The sequence below is a fragment of the Aquarana catesbeiana genome, linkage group LG02, assembly GCF_042186555.1.
Source record: "Aquarana catesbeiana isolate 2022-GZ linkage group LG02, ASM4218655v1, whole genome shotgun sequence".
Lineage (NCBI taxonomy): Eukaryota > Metazoa > Chordata > Amphibia > Anura > Ranidae > Aquarana > Aquarana catesbeiana.
In genome coordinates, this window is record NC_133325.1 from 60024035 (window position 1) to 60045533 (window position 21499).

The 21499-nt window shown below is 44.2% G+C and overlaps 1 pseudogene; it reads right to left on the bottom strand.

Annotated features, from left to right (window-relative positions):
• Nucleotides 1-7309: 7309 nt before the first annotated feature.
• On the bottom strand, nucleotides 7310-9998 carry LOC141126533 (uncharacterized; annotated as a pseudogene).
• Nucleotides 9999-21499: the final 11501 nt, after the last annotated feature.

Sequence of the window (21499 nt, forward strand, 5' to 3'; positions counted from 1 at the left end):
CACCCCTGCCCCAAAGTACCCACCCCCATGTTGATGGCATATGGCCTGATACTGTTTAGGAAGGGGGGGTGCTCGCTCGTCCCCTCCCTTTTCCTGAACTGCCGGGCTGCGTGCTCGGATAAGGGTTTGGTATGGATTTTGGGGGAACCTCATGCTGTTTTTTTCGGCATGGGGGTTCCCCTTAAAATCCGTACCAGACCGAAGGGCCTGGTATGCCCCTGGAGGGGGAACCCATGCTGTTTTTTTTTTTTATATTTTGCTGGAGCTCCCCCTAAAGATTCATACCAGACACACTGCCTGGTATTGTCGGGGATCAAAGTCAGATCCCTGTTCATTGAATTCAGACGGATGTCGGACTTCAAGTCACAGGGCAAAGTCAGATGCACAGTGGTACGACTGTCGCGTTGTATCAGTGTGAACCCAGCCTAAGAGATGGTTGATTCAAAAACGTGCCTAATCTAGAGATAAGCCCACATGGGGATCATTTCAGTTTTTGATTGGGTAACAAAATACTTTTAATGGGATAGCTAACAGCCCAAAAAGTCAGATATTTCATCACCTTCAAAGAAATGTAACAATGACAAGCAGGCCTAAAATGATGGGATTTCTTTAAACTTTTACAATGATGCAATGCAGTGTTATACGATCATGGATGATATAATGATGGGCGTTATGGGTGAGCGAGTTTGGGATGGAGGAACTTGTCTGCACAGAGTCCTGATCTCAACCCGAAAAGAAAACCTTTGGGATGAATTAGAGTGGAGACTGCAAGCCAGGCCTTCACTCCAACATCAGTGCCTGACCTTACAAATGCGCTTCTGGAAGAATGGTCAAACATTCCCATAGACACACTCCTAAACCTTGTGGACAGCCTTCCCAGAAGAGTTGAAGCTGTTATTGCTGCAAAGGGTGGGCCAACTCAATATTGAACCCTATGGACTAAGACTGGGATGCCATTAAAGTTCATGTGTGTGTAAAGGTAATATAGTGTATATAGCTATTTTCTCTCTATCCAGACCTGTAATCACAGCGTCTGGCAGAAGGAAGTCCAGCACTGAGTTTCCTTGTGGCTCTAAGATTTTAGTGACTGAAGACAGAAAACTGAAAAAGAAGTCAGTACTGGAAGAAGGCACAATTATGATATGTAGCAGTCATTCTCAACCAGGGTTCCTCCAGAGGTTGCTAGGGGTTCCTTGAGCTGTGGCTGATGAACCACCTATTTGATGATGCCTACAGAGTTCAAGGTTCAGGACCACTTAGCAAAGCCAGCAGCATGACACCAAATATCTTTTTAGCTGTCTTTAAGGGTGGCATTCTAAATACCACTTTATGGGGGGACATTCTTCCTATTGACCACTAGTATAAGGAGCATTGTTCCTATTGAGCCCTGATGATTTGGTTTTAGTAAGGGTTCCTCGAGACATGAACATTATTTTTGGGGTTCCTCTAGGGTTAAAAGGTTGAGAAAGCCTGATATATAGTATGTTGTACTGATTTTGTTAGAATAAATTGTGATGTTGTGGTGATTTATTTAGTTTATTATATAGGTAAATTATAATTGTCTTACAGCTGAAAGGAAATTGGCCTTACTATGAAAAGGTCAGTTGTGGTTGCCTCCCAAGCCAAATGTTCCCAGTCTTCCTCTGGCCATACAATGAAGATGGAAAGCTTTATACACATATACAATATATCTTCCCACCAGGAGAATCTGGGCTAGGCAGTTGACCAGTCTCTCCTGGCTATATCCTATCCCCATTAAGTGTCCCTTTAAATTCCGATTTGATGTTTTATTCCAGCTTTTCCAAGCTCTAGTGGTTTATAAACATAAGCTATTCTATGTGAGATGTGGGTTTTAAAACTCAGCAATCAATGAGTTGTTTCAACTGAATTAATTCTCCCAAGATTGCAGAGTATTTATAACATAAGTAATGAGCATGGGAATGATATATAGCAGAATGGGGATTTGTAGGGATTGGAAAATATCTACTTTACCGATGATGCAATAAGAGAAAACATATACTTAAAAAAAACAAAGGAAGATTCATAACTAGGCTGAAAAAAGTCAATGACATACAACTGAATTTCAGAGGCTGTTGATTACTGGTAATTAGCTGGAAGTTGCCGGATCGATAAAGAATTGCCTAGAGACCAAGACGGAGAATGTAATCTGCAAGCGGCGATATACGGACACTGCAATAAGTGAAGTCAGCTCATGAATTTCTTAAAACCAAATGTCAGGGATTTAATGTTTACAGTGGGTAAGGACATTTTATTAGTGAGTCTTATGCGTAGTTCAATACTTACGAAAACACTGGAATAAGAAACTTGCGTAGCATCCTCCACTTGTTTGGCTGCTAGGTTAAATTTAGTTCTTGGCTTTACTGTAGTGAGTGAATGATTGGTTTGGGGTGTTCAGGGTTTCCTGAGCTGACAGTATTTTCCTTCCAAGTGCCTCTGAAAGAAGTTTCCAGAGTATAGGGCAGATTCAAATGATTAGTTTGAATGTTTATCACGCCCCAGCCAATCCCTGGTAGGAGGAATCCAGAAGGTGGATGGAGATGTGATAAATGTTAAGGAAGCTTTGCCAAAGTGTTCCTTTCCCTCCATGGAGGGTTACCGTTCTTGGGGGCTGCTACCCCTGGAGACAGCTTTAGTGAGATAGGAAATTGCAGTATGAAAATTATTTTTGGGGTTTCTCTAGGATTAAAAGGTTGAGAAAGCCTAATATATTTTCGGCACAGTGGTGTAGTGGATAGCACTTTCACCTAGCAGTAAGAAGGGTCACTGTTCGAATCCCAACCACGACACTACCTGCCTGGCGTTTGCATGTTCTCCCTGTGCCTGCGTGGGTTTCCTCCGAATACTCTGGTTTCCTCCCAAACTCCAAAGACATGCTGGAAGGTTAATTGGATCCTGTCTAAATTGTCCCTACTAGTATGTATGCATGTGAGTTAGGGACATTAGATTGTAAGCTCCTTGAGGGTAAGGACTGATGTGAATGTACAATGAATATGTAAAGCGCTGCGTAAATTGATGGTGCTATATAAGTACCTGAAATATATAGTATGTTGTACTGATTTGTTAAATGGTTAGAATAAATTGTGATGTTGTGGTGGTTTATTTAGTTTATTATATAGGTAATTTATAATTGTCTTACAGCTGAAAGGAAATTGGCCTTACTATGAAAAGGTCAGTTGTGGTTGCCTCCCAAGCCCAATGTTCCCAGCCCTCCGCTGGCCATACAATGAAGATGGAAAGCTGCTGGGCTGAGGGCCTGGAGACTGCTGCACTGAAGTCCTCATCTGGAGAAGGATCTTGTAACCTCCCTTACTGAGGATCTACATGAGGATGCTGGGTGGCAGACACCCCTGGATCACTGTGAGTAAAGACCATGCTGTGAGCTGCTAGAATGCCAAAAGGGAAGTGCCAGAAATGGCTATATGGACAGCTGCTATAGGGTCCTAGATATACTGGCAATTCCCTGTTACCTTCAGGAAGTGCTACTATTATTACTAAGATTAGTGACATTTTTTTCCTCCTATTATTGCTTTTGATCAGTTTGAAGAAGGGCAGCCATTAGAAATTTTGGGGCCCCTTACACAGCTTTAGGCCTGGGCCCCCCCAGGCCTGACCACCAACGTTCCTCAGGGCCCACCCACTGGCCACCCCATCGAATCCGCCCACTGGCCATCCCTCCTAGCTCTTCAGTGCACCCACTTTTTAACACTCTTACTACCTTATATAGGAAAATGAAAAGTGTATTCCAAGTCATCAGTGCTTTCAAGATTTAACAATAAGGAATTATATTTTGGCCACATAATATGAAGCCTGCCACCACGACATGGTAAACTCTTTTGAGCAGGACCCTACACTAACACTATCCTCCCCTAGCAGAAAACAAAATATTTTCAGCAAAGAGACATCCCTGTCCAGCAAAGAGACATCCCCATATATTCAGCAAAAAGAAGGGCCAATCCTTGGCCTGTACACACTCAGCCCCCTCACACCTAAATGCACTCAGTCCCCCGACACCTGTACACACTAAGCCCCTACCCCACACACATGTATGCACACAGCCCCCCTCACACCTGTACCTACTTAGCCCTCCTTGACACTTGTACGCACTCAGCCCCCCTCACACCTGTACGCACTTAGCCCTCCTCACACCTGCACAAACACAGCCACCCTCACACACGGCCCTCCTTACTCCTGTACACACTCAGCCCCCCCACACCTGTACGCACCCGGCCTCCTCACACCTGTACACACTTAGCCCCCCACACCTGTACGCACTCAGCCCCACTCACACCTGTACGCACTCAGCCACCCCACATCTGTACGCACTCAGGCCCCCCACACCTGTATGCACTCAGCCCCCCCACACCTGTACGCACTCAGCCCCCCTCACACCTGTACGCACTCAGACCCCCCACACCTATATGCACTCAGCCCCCCACACCTGTATGTACTCAGCCCCGCTCACACCTGTACGCATTCAGCCCCCTCACACCTGTACGCACAGTGCCCCCCCACACCTGTACGCACTCAGCCCCCCCACACCTGTACACACTCGGCCCCCTCACACCTGTATGCACTCAGCCCTCCACACCTGTATGCACTCAGCCCCACTCACACCTGTGCGCATTCAGCCCCCTCACACCTGTACGCATTCAGCCCCCTCACACCTGTACGCATTCAGCCCCCTCACACCTGTACGCACACAGCCCCCCCACACCTGTACGCACTCAGCCCCCCACACCTGTATGTACTCAGCCCCCCTCACACCTGTACGCACTCAGCCCCCTCACATCTGTACGCACTCAGCCCCCTCACATCTGTACGCACTCGGCCCCCTCACACCTGTATGCACACAGCCCCCTTCACATCTGTGTATATGTCAGCTCCCCCCCCCCCCCCCCACACACACACACGATTAAGGAAGTTTTATTCCACTTTGGCCAAAGCAGTGGACACCCGACCCGACTCTCGTCTGCATGCCAAATGTGTCAATTACACAGTGTACATATAAATTCAGTATATTGCGTCACAAGTGAATATTTCCGTTATACAAACATTTTAACCTTTTAAAAATCAACCTACGCCTCTTAAACCAGACAAGTTCTGCAAAACATATATTTTAAACTTTATGCAAAATTTTCGTTCCTCTGCAGTATGGTCTTGCGGTTCCCTTATCTGTCTCAAATAATTTCAGCAAGCAAGCTTTTTGCACAGAAAGAGGAACGTAGCAGGTTTCTGTGATGGGAGGTGGGGGGAGTAAGTTTAGTGTCTAACCGCAGCCTGTCACAAGTAGTCTCAATCATGAAATACAAAGAATATGATTCTTAGCTGAAATTCTAAATCAGTCTTACCACACACATAACTATGGCCACATAAACTTTCCCTCGTTGCCACTTCATTCCCCCCTTTGATCATAATCATAGCGATTAATATAAGCGAGATTAAGCATCACTAAATATCATACAGTTTTTTTCTTTATGGTGGCCTCACTAGCAGGCACAAAACATTCTTCTACCCAGACTATTCCCCAATGTCAGCTCCAGTCGGGTCTCTCATTCACTTATAAAACACTGGGGTAGTGACCCTTGGCCCATGGTAACAATAGGAATACAAAAAGAGTAGAAATATCAGCACTCCGTACACTATAGGGAGAATCAGAAAATAATTAAAACTTGTCTCTGCAATACTTGAGTTGGTGATCAGGGTATGGTTTACCCGGTGGAGCTAAAGCTCCGAATAGTTAGCCAAGTTTTATAGGGAGCATAAGTGGAGTCATAACAGGTTATCTTATTTTCAATGGAGCACATTGAATAGGTAGTCCCATTATATATGCAGGTACCAGTTACTGTGCCCTTGCATTGATAATGAGAGTGCCACAGTAGCATCTTGGTAGTTCTGGATCCTACTCTGGTGGTTTTTATACAAGGGTCGCATGAATTACTCTCCCCCCTTTTTAGCATGGCCAGTATCACTACTATGGCTACCAACAGTCTCATTATAAAATTTTTAGTTAATATTACACTGATGAATATCCTTAAGCTTCAGCTTATGCGTAGACCAACCAGCGTCCAGGCTGTGGTTGGAGCAGAGCTTAGTCCAGGGCTGCAGTCTGTCTATCTTCTGCCATGTGTAGATTCAGCAGCTCCCAGAAAAGTGCTGAAAACAGGGCTGGAGTTCTTCCTTCTGATTTCTCTGGTCAATCTCAGTCTCAAAGGGTCTTGGGGATCTACTGTACTGTGCCAGGAGTCTGTGAGGTCAGCAGCTCGTTTCATCCTAGAGTGGTGTATCCAGGGTGTCACCTCGGCCACCTTAATGGCTGTTGGGGTAGATAGCAGAACAGTGTAAGGACCTCTCCATCTTGGCCCTAATGCGGATAAGTTCCACTCTTTTACCCACACCGTATCTCCTGGTTTAAAGGGATGTACTGGGTTTGACAAGCTTATGGGAAGTTTCTTCTGAAGCCATTTCCCTATGTCTTGCATACTCTCCCCAAGTCTCTGTATCATTTCACAGTTAACAACCCCTCCTATCTGATGCAAGTCTCCTCTAATACCTCTAATAATGGGTGAGGGCCTACCATACAGCACCTCAAAAGGGGACAGATTTGTCCTCCTTGTTGGGGTACTCCGAATTCTCAGTAAAGCAATGGGCAACATCAAGGTCCATTTCATTTAGGTTTCCTGACAGAAAACCTGACAGAAAAGCCAGTTGTGACTTGAGCATGCGGTTCATTCATTCAACTTTTCCAGAGCTTTGGGGCCTATATGCGGTGTGTAGTTTCCAAGTAATCTTAAGTGTTGTTGCTAATTCCTGGAGACACTTGTGGACAAAGGCAGGGCCATTATCTGAGCATATGGCGGAGGGGATTCCATATCTGGGGATAGTCTCCTGAGTCAGGCATTTAACCACGTCTTTCATAGTCTCAGTTTGTGTGGGCCATGTCTCTACCCAATTTGAATAGGTGCAAAACGGCTACTAACAAATATTTGTATCCACCTGCAGAGGGCATGACAGTGGAGTCAACCATCAATTCTTCCATTGGTGAGGCTCCTTCAGCTTGTACTCCAGGGGGTTATTGCGGGCGCATTCTACACATCTGGATGCAGCTTATGCCAATGTGGGTAGCCAGGGAATATAAAATGTCTCTCCACGGCCTTCTCAATGGCTGTTCTTCCCATGTGTGTCCCTTTGTGAAATTCTGTCACTAGCTCAGTTGCTACAGTAGCTGGGACAATTCTCCCGTCCTGCAGTTGATACCACTGGTCTTTCCAATACTCCCCAGGTTCAGTCTCTATCCATTCCTGTTCTGCTTTTGTGTAAATTGGATCCCATTCAGAAAGTGGGACAGGAAACAGGGGTCCATTATCTGTTGTAGGGGCTGTTGAAATGCTGCATCTCTGGCTGCTTGATCTCTTTTCCTATTTCCTCTAGCCACTCGGGAGTCTCCCTTTTGATGGCCCCTGCAGTGTATCACTGCGACTTCAGAGGGGGCCCATACTGCCTCTAACAGTTCTAGAATTTCTGTCCAATACTTGATGCTCTTCCCTCCAGATGTAATAATTCCTCTCTCCTTATACAGGGCCCCATGTGCATGAAGGGTCAGGAAGGCATATTTGGAGTCTACATAGACATTTAGTTTTAGTCCCGCAGCCAGTTGTAATGCTCTAGTGAGTGCAATCAGTTCTGCTTTCTGTGCTGAGGTTCCCTGCGGTAAGGATCCTGTCTCTATCTCCGCTTGCAGTTTGACAACTGTGTAGCCTACATAGCGGACCCCATCTTTTACAAAACTGCTCCCGTCAGTGAAGTACTCGGCATCTGACTTTTCCAAGGGGCTGTCTTTCAAGTCTGGTCGGCTCGCATACACTTCATCCATTACCTGGAGACAGTCATGAGTTAGGGGCTCTTGTGAGGTGGGGAGCAGAGTGGCTGGATTTAAGGTGTTTACAGTCTCTAAGTGGATTTGAGGATTTTCACACAGCATGGCTTGGTACTTAACCATTCGGCTGTTAGTGAACCAGTGATTTTCCTTGTAATCCATTAATGCCTGTACTTGGTGTGGGACTCGGACATAAGTCTCCTGACCCAATGACAACTTGTCAGCTTCGGCCACAAGGAGGGCTGTTGCTGCGATGGCCCGCAAGCAGGATGGCCAACCCTGAGCTACAGTGTCCAGTTGTTTTGAAAGGTATGCTACAGGGCGCTGCCACGATCCCAAGTATTATGTCAGGACTCCTACTGCTATTCCTTGTTTTTCACTGACATGCAAATAGAAGACTTTCTGGCTGTCCGGCAGGCCTAGCGCAGGGGCCTGCATTAGGGAAACCTTAATGTCTCGGAATGCTCTGTTTTGTTGTTCTCCCCATTGAAAGGGTTCCCTTTCTCCCCCCTTTGTGGATTTATAGAGGGGTCTGGCTTTTGTGGCAAAGTCCGGTATCCAGATTCGGCAAAATCCTGCTGCCCCCAGGAATTCACTTACTTGCCATCTGGTAATCGGGGAGGGGATCTGACAAACAGTTCATAGTGTAGGAATTTGTTTAAGTACTTTTGTATTCCTACTAGGGCTTTTCAAGGGACTGGGTACTGTTTCAGGCTGACTGGAGTGGCTCCTGGTTTTAATTCAATAAGGATTGGGGGAATGTGTCTGGCTAATCCTGGTGGTTTGTCTTCAGCCCATAGTCCCGGGATGTCTTACAGTATGCGGGCTTCAGAGGGATGGGGCAATTTTAGGATAGCCTGTTCGTCAGGTTGGAAGTATATGTGTGCTCTGAGTTTAGCAAGTACGGTAAGTCTCTGCTCAGCAAGGGAATAGGGCAATCCGGCATGTACAGGAACTGATGTTGGACTTGATGCCCCCCCCAAACTACAAGGTCTTTCTAATAGGAAGGGCCTTTTGACTTTATACTTCTGCGCTGCTTGGTTAATTCTGTGTCTCTCCTCAATATTAAAAAGGGTCAATAAAAGTTGCTGACAGTCCAACCAAGTAGAGTTATGGGTCTGAATTATTGACCGGAGCGAATCTGTCATGGCTTGGGGCTTCTCAGAGTAGGCAGGGTTATAAATCTTCCAGTACAATAAATCTGTTGTGGTAAAAAGGGGTGTAAACTAGAGTCCGATGTCCCCCCACCGCCTGTTCTCTTAGGGGCATTTGCAGAGGTATGTTGAAAGACGGGGCAAGGGTCCGGCTATTTGCATCGGGATTTCTCGGAGTGGAAGTGGACACTTGATTGGGGAGCCCATTGGCTACTACTGAGTTCCCTATTTCTGTCCTGCCTATTCCCAGAGTGTTACGATTAAGAGTATATTTACTGAGATTTGGCAATGACAAACTTGCTGAATCTGATGTAGGTGGACAACAACTTGAGTCCTCTTTTCTACTGGACGGGGCATTTGGACATGGCTCTGACCTGTCTCTATCTGAGGTCCGTTCCTCTACATATGGGGGAGGCTGATCTGTCTCTTCGGGTTGAGAATATATGTGTTTTATTTGTTTTGTCAGTGGCACTACTCTTGTCATAACCATAATTCTGCACTATTCCTCTATTGTGGCTTCTATCCACTGCAGGTCTTTATCTCCCATTTGTCCTAAGGATGCACAATCATCCAGACGGACGTTTCTCCTAGCTGACTGACTGACTGAGGATTTGTTTGAGGGATGCACAATCATCCGGATGAACATTCCTCCTGACTGACTGGCTGAGGATTTATTCAAGGGATGCATCCGGACGAACATTCCTCCTGGAAGGTGTGTCTTGGTCAAGTTTCTGTGAGTCTGACATAATATTTTCAAATAATTGGTCAATGGTCTCTAAGTCAAAGGTTCCCTGCGGGGGCCACCGCGTTCCTTAGCGGGGCCAATCTTTCTCACATAATGCTACCAATTTCTCAGGACTAAGTTTCAAATTGCAGTTCTTAGAAAATCCCTTCCTGAAGTTGGAGATCATGGACTGTAGGGGAGATTCAACACTACGTTTCCCACCCATACTTGTAACCTAAAGACACCAAGACAGACACAGAAGGTAGGGTAAATGATGAGAATTCAGTAAGGGGTCTGAATCCTCGACACAAGTAGGAACAATAAACAACGCTTCCCTCGGTCAATGGCCTGGGCGCAGTCTCCTGGCCAGAAATCGCACTTAGATGAGGTCAACTTTTGCCTCACCACAAAGTGATGTCTCATAAACACATCGATCATACCAGACACTCCCACCCAAAAATTACTGACTGACTGACTGAGGATTTGTCCGAAAGATGCACAATCATCTGAACGGACGTCTCTCTCGGAAGGTAATCAGGCTTCCCTTCTCTCGATCTGTCGAGAGGCTGGCTGGCTGTCTGACTGTTATCCAAAATCAAAAGTAAAAAGACTCTCACCTGTTCCTGTTGGAGCTCCAGCTATCTATTTCTCAGGTTCCCAGGTCCTTTTGACACTACCAAGGTCGTCCAGAGCAGGCCACCAAATGGGACACAGCGCAGTCTCCTAGATAACAGTTCTAGAAGGCGCCTTTTGAGACTACGATATAGCCCACAGGGCTGGCCTCTCAGACCACTCCTTATAGGTCTGGTGGAAAACAGTGCCACCTGCCTCAACAGGTCACACCGATATTCCCCCCTCACGGCCAAATGCACCAAATGTTATGGGAGACAGAATATCGGTAAATGACTTTGCTGGACACAGAACTCGATTAAGGGAGTTTTATTCCACTTTGGCCAAAGCAGTGGACACCTGACCCGACTCTCGTCTGCATGCCAAGTGTGTCAATTACAGCTTACACAGTGTACATATAATTTCAGTATATTGCGTGACAAGCGAATATTTCCGTTATACAAACATTTTAACCTTTTAAAAATCAACCTTACTCCTCTTAAACCAGACAAGTTCTGCAAAACATATATTTTAAACTTTATGCAAAACTTTCGTTTCTCTGCAGTATGCTCTTGCGGTTCCCTTATCTGTCTCAAATAATTTCAGCAAGCAAGCTTTTTGCACAGAAAGAGGAACATAGCAGGTTTCTGTGATGGAAGGGGGAGGGAGTAAGTTCAGTGTCTAACCGCAGCCTGTCACAAGTAGTCTCAATCATGAAATACAAAGAATATGATTCTTAGCTGAAATTCTAAATCAGTCTTACTACACACATAACTATGGCCACATAAACTGACCCTCGTTGCCACTTCAGTACAGGCAGCACACACGAAGAGTGCACAGAGATCGCAGTAATGAGCCTGATGGGAGCTCAATGACACAGAGCAGCAGTGTATGGGTTTGTCCCCCTTGATGGTGGCCCTGGTTTGGAGTATCCTGTGTCCCTAAAGCCCCTTTCTGGTAAAGACTGGCAGCCTCTGTAGTACTTTCGGAGAACTTGTCTATTTCCAATGGCCTTCCGGGAGGAAAGCGCTACACTTTAATAGAGAGCTACTCTTTTTAATTCTGTGCTAACTAAAAACTAGAACATATATTAAAACAGAAAGAGGGGTGTCTTTACTGCTAGACCAAGAAAGAAACTCTGCCTACTCAACTTCAGCTTGTTAAAGCAGAGTTCCACCCAAAAGTGGAACTTCCACTTTAAGCACTCCTCGCCCCCTTATATGCCACACTCGGCATGTAGTTTTTTTTGGGGGGTGAGTGGGTACCTGGTTCTGACAGGTACTTTCTTTACCACTTCCTCCTTCCATCACTTGGCCACCTAGGCAACTCCTCCTCTCCCCCTAGGCGGTCCCTCCGTCTCTGCAATCTTCTGGGACACATCACAGGTCCCAGAAGATCGTCTGGCCACTAGGAGAGTGCAGCACGACTCGCGCATGCGCAGTGCGCGCCAGGCTGTGAAGCTGTAAGCTGTCACAGCTGGGTGCCCCCAGTTGCAATGACGGCGGAGAGGAGGGGAGGGGAGCGAGGCTTCAGGCGGCTGCATTGCTGGACCGTGGGACAGGTGAGTATCTGTTTATTAAAAGTCAGTAGTTACACTTTTTGTAGCTGCTGACTTTTAATAAACTGAAAAAAGACTGGAACTCAGCTTTAACTTCCAACACTGAAGGTTGTTTGATGTTTATTATGAGAAAGAATTGCCTTTTTTCCCATAAAACTCAACGGAAGTGCAAAGGCAGCTTAGATGAAGGTCACAACTTGTGAAGAAACTCAGAAAAATCGAAGAAGCATCTCAAACTGATTTTAATGCAAGTTAAATGCACATAAAAGCACACTGAGTTTGCCCCTCTGTTTATGTACCTAAAGTGCTTGCAAAACTACACATATACCCTTTCTAGCCTCATAGAAATGAAACAAATCCTCCGACATAAGCAGCCCTCTCTCCTCTGCAGCCTCCTGAAGCACACATTTTTACACAACGTTTCTGAATTCCAGAAGGCAGGGGGGGGGGAATCTGATGTCAAACACTGCACAGCATAGAGCTGGGAGCTGAGTATAATCTGAGACCTGAGTAGACATAACTGCTTGGGTTTTAGGCCCCATACACACTATTAGATTTTCTGCAGATTTTTGTCTTCAGATTTACCAAAACCATGTAGTGCAAGGGCCTGCCTGATTGCATACAATTGGTTTGACCTCATATTATATGGTTTTGGTAAATCTGAAGACAAAAATCTGCAGAAAATCTAATAGTGTGTATGGGGCCTTAATTGTGGTCAACTACTTGCAGTCCCTGGACAGCAGAACTCAGACCTGGGGATGGAGAAGCAGCACAATCAGTTCATGTGTTGACAAGGAGCACGCTGATAGGAATTAAAAGCACAGTGGCAGAGAGATGATCTCATCATTCTACTACTTCTCCTTCAGCCTAGGTTCACACTAGTGTCACAGACACCATTTAGAGAACACTTTGCATTCTCTCAATGAATACAAATTGTTCTCTGATTGGATGAGGTGGAGAGGTGGGACGGTAATAGGAGAGAAAAACCAGGAAGCGCCACCTAAGTGCAGTATTAATATTAATATTTAACCACTTGACGTCCGCGCTATAGCCGAATTACGGCCACAGCGCGGACCTGAATTTCCGGGAGGCCGTCATATGACAGCCTCCCCTGTGCACGTTCACAGAGACTCGGGTGATCACTGATCCGAGTAAGGGGCCGGTCCCGGCCCCTTACCATGTGATCAGCTGTCAGTCAATGACAGCTGATCACATGATGTAAACAAAAGCTCGATAATCTCGATAATCACCGGCTCATCTGCAAGGGACATCGGTCCCGAAGAGGAAGAGGCAATTATGCCTCATCTGTGCCACCTGCCATTGCCAACTGACAGTGCCCACAGTGCCCACCAGTGCCACCTATCAATGCCCACCAGTGGTGCCAATCAGTGCCTCCTAGCAGTGCTGCCTATCAGTGTAACCAGTCAGTGCCCATTATTGCCACCCATCAGTGCCCATCACTGCCACCTATCAGTGCCCATCACTGCCACCTATCTGTGCCCATCAGTGCCGCCTCATCAACGTACATCAACGAAGGAGAAAAATGACCTGTTTTAACATTTTTATAACAAAATATTAAAAAAAAAAAAAAAAAAAATTAAATTCGGTCTTTTTACATTTTCTTAACAAAAAATAAAAACCGCAGAGGTGATCAAATACCACCAAAAGAAAGCTCTATTTGTGGGAAAAAAAATGATAAAAATTTCATTTGGGTACAGTGTTGTATGTCTGCGCAATTGTCATTCAAAGTGCGTCAGTGCTGAAAGATGAAAATTGGTCTGGACAGGAGGGGGGTTTAAGTGCCCTGTAAGCAAGTGGTTAATGGCAAGGTACTTAAAATCACTCACAAGAGAGAAGTAAAAAATAGACTCTTCTGTTCCCAGTAATCCAGGGAGCTCCCAGTGTCTGGAATCGGCTCAATGCGTGGCTGTAGAAAACACGGATGTTCCTCCGGATGTATCCCCGCTGTCCGTGGCGTCATTTCCATGCATTCCACGCTGGTTCCAGATGCCTTCCTTGGTGGCCACAGGACGTGTTGGGGATTCTACACACACACAGCCACGCATTGAGCCGATTCCAGACATTGGGAGCTCCCTGTATTACTGGGAACAGATGAGCCTATTTTTTACTTCTCTCTTGTGAGTGATTTTACCTTGCCATTAAATATTGATCTTAATACTGCACTTAGGTGGCGCTTCCTGGTTTTTCTCTCCTTTCATTGTCTGCATACAGAGTTGGCTCTCTCTGAAGGACAGCAGCCACCTATTATACCTCACCATCCTTTATGGACTAACTAACTGATTATGAACTGCCTATAGATTGCATTCTGTCTTGCTGCAACAGTTATTGATACCAGGTGGGGCGGTGATGTCTAAGCTCTGGGAGGAGAAGCAAAGTTCTTGAGAGAATGAATTGATCGATAATTAGTTTCTTCTGCTGTAACCTTTGTAAATGAATTAATACATAGTACCTGAAAGGTGCGCCTTCACCTTTAACCTCTAGTCCTGACTATTATCTTAATTATCAAATTATAATTACCTCATCATCGGCCGATTTCATTGCTCTCATACTCAAATAACTCTATGCATAGGGGACAGCATATATAAATGATTGACACAACACAGGTTGATCTACGATACACTGTTCCACTTTATTATGGCTCAGACAGGGTGTTATGGATGAATGAAAGATGGGCGTTACCAACCGTTTTCCACCAATAAGTGGTACATGTTCAAATGACATATTTCCTATAACATGCATTCAACCAATCATAATGTCATATAATTACATCTTTGTATCTAAGCAAACTCATTAATGTCACATTATGTCACCTAAAAACTCCAGACAGACCATCTCATCAATCATGACAAACACGAAAGTTCCCTATTTCTGGTTTTGATTTCAACACAAGCTCACTTCTTAAACAACAATAATGTTACCTGATCAGCAAATGTTCAACCTAAAGGGGCAGTGGAGTCTAATGCCGCGTACAGACGGTCGGACTTTCTGATGGGAAATGTTCGCTGTGAGCTTTTTGTCGGAAAGTCCATCAAACATTTGCTGTTGGAATTTCCGCCCACAAATGTTTGATAGCATTTTGGTTTAAGTTTAATGAACCAACAGGTCATAAACATTGCCATAAAATGAGTCACCTTGCCCAATTCCCGCTTACAACTTATCCAAAAGGCTTATTTTAGATGGTGCCAATAGAGTTAGTTTGGGTAAAGACATAGGACATAGGCTAGAAAGGAGTCAGGGCATTGAGCTCACCCTCATGAGACTGGTCGGGGGGGCCTATTCACATAACACTGTATTGTCAAAATATCGGGACGCCTGCCTTTACATGCACATGAACTTTAATGGCATCCCAGTCTTAGTCTGTAGGGTTCCATATTGAGTTTGGTGCACCCTTTGCAGCTATAACAGCTTCAACTCTTCTGGGAAGGCTTTCGACAAGGTTTAGGAGCGTGTCTATGGGAATGTTTGACCATTCTTCCAGAAGCGCATTTGTGTAAATATTTTATTATATTTTTTCATGTGACAACACTGAACATGCTCAGCGTCATATCCAGAGGTTGTCTTTGGGAAATAGACATATGAGTGCTGCCAGCATTGCTGCAGAGGTGGAAGGGGTGGGGGGGGTCAGCCTGTCAGGGCTCAGACAATACACCGCACACTGCAGCAAATTGGTCTGCATGGCTGTCATACCAGAAGGAAGCCTCTTCTAAAGATGATGCACAAGAAAGCCCGCAAAAAGGACATGGATTACTGGAAAGGACATGGATTACTGGAACCATGTGCTGTGGTCTGATGAGAGCAATATAAACTTATTTGGGTCAGATGGTGCCAAGCGTGTGTGGTGGCAATCAGGTGAGGAGTACAAAGACAAGTGTGTCTTGCCTACAGTTAAGCATGGTGGTGGGAGTGTCATGATCTGGGGCTGCATGAGTGCTGCCGGCACTGGGGAGTTACAGTTCATTGAGGGAACCATGAATGGCAACATGTACTGTGACATACTGAAGCAGAGCATGATCCCCTCCCTTCGAAGACTGGGCCGCAGGGCAGAATTCCAACATGATAATAACCCCAAACATACCTCCAAGATGACCACTGCCTTGCTAAAGAAGCTGAGGATAAAGGTGATGGACTGGCCAAGCATGTCTCCAGATCTAAACCCTATTGAGCATCTGTGGGGCATCCTTAAATGGAAGGTGGAGGAGCACAAGGTCTCTAACATCCACCAACTCCGTGATGTCGTCATGGAGGAGTGGAAGAGGACTCCAGTGGCAACCTGTGAAGCTCTGGTGAACTCCATACCCAAGAGGGTTTAGGCAGTGCTGGAAAATAATTGTGGCCACACAAAATATTGACACTTTGGGGCCAATTTGGAGATTTTCACTTAGGGGTGTACTCACTTTTGTTGCCAGTGGTTTAGACTCAATGGCTGTGTGTTGAGTTATTTTGAGGGGACAGAAAATGTACACTGTTATACAAGCTGTACACTCACTACTTTACATTGTAGCAAAGTGTCATATCTTCAGTGTTGTCACATGAAAAGATATAATAAAATATTTACAAAAATGTGAGGGGTGTACTCACTTTTGTGAGATACTGTATACATGTTAGTACCCAGTTATAATATGTATACCTAGGAAAGAATCCAGGCCCTTTTTAAAGCAATCTACTGAGCTGGCCAGAACACCTCTGGAGGGAGTCTATTCCATATTTTCACAGCTCTTACTGTGAAGAAACCTTTCCGTATTTGGGGATGAAATCTCCTTTCCTCTAGACGTGAAGAGTGCCCCCTTTTCCTCTGTGATAACCTTAAAGTGAATAACTCAACACCAAGTTCATAATATGGGCCCCTTATGTATGTATACATTTGATCATATCCCCCCTTAATCTTCTCTTCTCAAGAGAGAATAAATTCAGTTCCTCTAATCTTTCCTCATAGCTGAGCACCTCCATCTCCATGCCTCTTATCAGTTTGGTTGCCCTTCTCTGCACTTTCTCCAGTTCCCCGATATCCTTTTCGAGAACCGGTGCCCAAAACTGAACTGCATATTCCAGATGAGGTCTTACTAATGATTTGTACAGGGGCAAAATCATATCTCTCTCTCTGGAGTCCATACCTCTCTTAATACAAGCAAGGCTCTCTTTGGAAACCGCATTATTAAGCTTATGATCTACCAAAACCCCCAGATCCTTCTCCACCATGGATTCCCCCAGTTGCACTCCCCCTAGTATGTATGGTGCATGCATATTCTTAGCCTCGAAGTGCATAACTTTACATTTATCAACATTAAACCTCATTTGTCATATAGTTGCCCAATGAAACAGTACATTGAGGTCGGCTTGTAAGTTGGAGACATCCTGTAAGGACGTTATTCCACTGCATAGCTTGGAGTCATCTGCAAACACTGAAATGGTACTTTTAATCCCAGACCCTATATCATTTTAAATATATTACAAAGTAAGGGTCCCAACACTGAACCTTGGGGTACACCACTGATAACCTTAGACCATTCAGAGTAAGAAACATTAACCACTACTCTGAATTCGGACTTTTAGCCAGTTATCTATCCATTTACAAGCTGATCATTCCAAGCTTATAGACTTTACCTTACACAAGAGCCGTGTGTGGGGAACCGTGTCAAATGCTTTTGCAAAATCCAAGTATACCACGTCCACAGCCACTCCTCTGTCCAAGATTTTACTTACCTCCTCATAAAAAGAAATCAGGTTTGTTTGACAACTTCCGTCTTTCATGAATCCATGCTGTCTGTTGCTTAAAATATTTTTTCTTCCAGCAAGAATTCATCTATATGATCTTTTATTAAACTCTCCAGTATCATCCAAACTATAGAAGTTAAACTAACAGGTCTATAGTTACTTGGTAAAGACTTTGAACCCTTTTTAAATATAGGCACCACATTGGCCCTACGTCAATCCAGTGGTACCATCCCAGTCATTACGAGTTCCTAAAAATTAGATACAATGGCTTTGAAAAGACAGAGCTCAATTCTTTTAGGATCCATGGGTGGATGCCATCTGGTCCTAGTGCTTTATCCACATTTATTCTGTGTAAATATTTCTGGACGATATCACTTTTGAGCCATTGTGGATCATTTGGGACTGTGTCAATATCATCCCATTATGGGCATGAGCCCCCCCATGCTCCTTTGTATACACAGAACTGAAGAATGTATTTAAAAAAAATTGCCTTCTCTTTGTCCCCAGTCACCCACTCCAGATTATTTTGTAAAAGACCTACATGCTCAGACCTGACATTTATACTATTAATATATTTGAAGAATTTTTAGGGGGTTTGTCCTGCTATCTTTTGCAATCTGTCATTTGTTTTGAATTTTTGCGTCCTTGATTTCCTTTTTACATATTCTGTTATATTATTTGTAACATTTAAACGATGATAGTGTACCTTCATTTTTTTTATTTTTTAAAAGCTCTTTTCTTATTATTTATAGCTTTTTATAACTTTGGCCGTGAGCCACATAGGTTTTATTTTTAGCCAAACATATTGCCCATGGGAATATACTTTGCAGTGAGTTCACATACAGTCTTTTTAAAGAATTCTAAATTCTGTTCTGTGTTAATCAATGCCAATATTCCCTCCCAGTCTGAGTCTTAGAGAGCAGCCCTCATCCTTGGAAAATTTGCTCTTTTAAAGTTAAGTGTTTTTATATTTCCCGTATGTGTTTGTTCCTTACAGCTAACGTTAAATTAAATCATGTTATGGTCACTGCTACCCAGATGTTCTTTTATATGAATATTGGCAATAAGCTCTGCATGGTTTGAGATTACCAGGTCCAGCAGAGCGTCATTCCTAGTCAGGGCCTCAATAAACTGCACCATAAACAGTGTTAATTTTGTCGACTAAAACGACTAAAACATTTTAGTCGACTAAATTAATATTATTTTAATCGACTAAAATACAACTAAAACTAAAACAACTGAAATGACTAAAATACGGTTAAAACTAAAATGGCATTTTAGTCAAAAGACTAAAATGGGACTAAAACTAAAATGGCATTTTAGTCAAAAGATTAATGCCCTGTACACACTGTCGTACATTGACCTGACATTCCGACAACAAAATCCTAGGATTTTTTTCTGACGGAAGTTGGCTCAAACTTGTCTTGCATACACACGGTCACTCAAAGTTGTCGGAAAATCCGATTGTTCTGAATGCGGTGACGTAAAACACGTACGTTGGGACTATAAACGGTGCAGTAGCCAATAGCTTTTGTCTCTTCATTTATTCTGAGCATGCGTGGCACTTTGTGCGTTGGATTTGTGTACACACGATTGGAATTTCTGACAACGGATTTTGTTGTCGGAAAATTTTATAGCCTGCTCTCAAACTTTGTGTGTCGGAAATTCCGTTGGAAAATGTGTGATGGAGTCCACACACGGTCGAAATTTCCGACAACAAGGTCCTATCACACATTTTCCGTCGGAAAATCCGACCATGTATACAGGGCATATGACTAAAACTAAATTGAAATTTGATGTCAAAATTAACACTGGTCTGTAGTGCATGTTCATACCTCTATGTAATAATAAATAACATATTCAATTTTTCACTCCAGCAGTATATAATGAGTTTGCAAATTGTAGAGAATTGTTAACTAATGCATTACAATTGAATTAAACCCATTAGATTTTAGATGAGTTTTAGTCGATTAAAATATACTGGAGATTTTAGTCGACTAAAACGTAGGACATTTTAGTGGACTAAAATGTACTGGAGATTTAGTCGGCTAAATAGGACTAAAACCAAAACAATTGCAGAAGACTAAAATGGGACTAAAACTAAAATGCCATTTTAGTCCAAAGACTAAGACTAAAACTGAATAAAAATTTGCTGCCAAAATTAACACTGACCATAAACTTGTCTTGTGATAGGTTTATACATTTTTGCCCTTTAACTGTCCCAGCAGTGCCATTACTCCAGTCAATTTCCGGATAGATAACCATTTACAGACCGCCCCTCGCAGTTTTACTACGGCTGTTTGAAGAGGGATATCGTTGTTATGGCAGCAGCTAGGTTCCATAACCCCGGTATCCTCTTCTTCAGCGAGCGGTCCGCTACAAGATAAGAAGTGGTCTCTGCAGCGGATTTGCCGCAAGATCACTTTTATCGGCGGCGGCAGAGGGCCCCCTCTGCCGCGATCCGGTGCCCTCCGTCGACAGCGGCAGAGGCAATCCGGTCCTTCTCAGGGCTGTGCATGGAGACGAGTGAGGGGATGATGGCCCCCACCTCTTTCCATGACACTGCAGGGCGGAAGCGACGTCAAAACGTCACTTCCGCCCACAGCTCTTAAAGGCCATTTAAAAAAAAAAAAATTTTAAATGACAATTTTTTTTTTTTTTTTATTGCATTTAAGTGTAAATATGAGATCTGAGGTCTTTTTGACCCCAAATCTCATATTTAGGAGGTCCTGTCATGCTTTTTTCTATTACAAGGAATGTTTACATTCCTTGTAACAGGAATAAAAGTGACAATTTTTTTTTAAAACAGTGTAAAAATAAAAAATAAAAGGTAAAATAAATAAGAAAAAAAATAACATTTTTAAACGCGCCTCGTCCCAACGAGTTTGCGTGCAGAAGCGAACGCATACGTGAGTAGCGCCTGCATATGAAAACGGTGTTCAAACCACACATGTGAGGTATCGCCGCGATCGGTAAAGCGACAGCAATAATTCTTGCCCTAGACCTCCTCTGTAACTCAAAACATGCAACCTGTAGAATTTTTTAAATGTTGCCTATGGAGATTTTTAAGGGTAAAAGTTTGTCACCATTCCACAAGCAGGCGCAATTTTGAAGTATGACATGTTGGGTATCAAGTCATCAGCGGCGGCATTGCCGAATTTGCTGGAAATAGAAAAAAAAAGTGGGTCCCCCCCAATCTATACCAGGCCCTTTGGATTTGGTATGGATTTTAAGGGGAACCCCATGCCAAAATGTAAAAAATAAATGGTGTGTGTTCCCCCTAAAATCCACACCAGACCCTTATCCGAGCATGCAGCCTAGCAGGCCAGGAAAGAGGGGGGGGAGGAGCGAGCACCCCCCTCCTGAACCATACCAGGCCACATGCCCTCAACATCCCAAGATCCTACCCCCCATGTGAATAAGTATGGGGTACAATGTACAGGAGGCAGTTTTTGAACAAACAATGTCCCCCAATGTAGATCCAGCATCAATCATGATGCCCACCTCAACGCTGGGCCCAAAAAAAGGAAGAAAAATGCTCTGCCCATGACAAAGGCTAATTGCTGAATGCCTGCTCTCCCGTGTGACAGTTCTTTAATAGGTAAGGGCAGGTCCACCTGGTGATGTCACTTAGATTCACTGCCCCCATGTGACATCACCGACCCAGCATGCACCGGTGGGTGATGTCACAAGAGGGTGGCGCCACCAGGTGATGCCACCAGGTGGCCCCACCCCTTTCCTATTTAAGAACTGTCAGACGGAGGAGCAGGCATTCGACAATTAGCCTTGGTCGCGGGCGGAGCATTTTTTGGGGTTTTTTTTTCCGG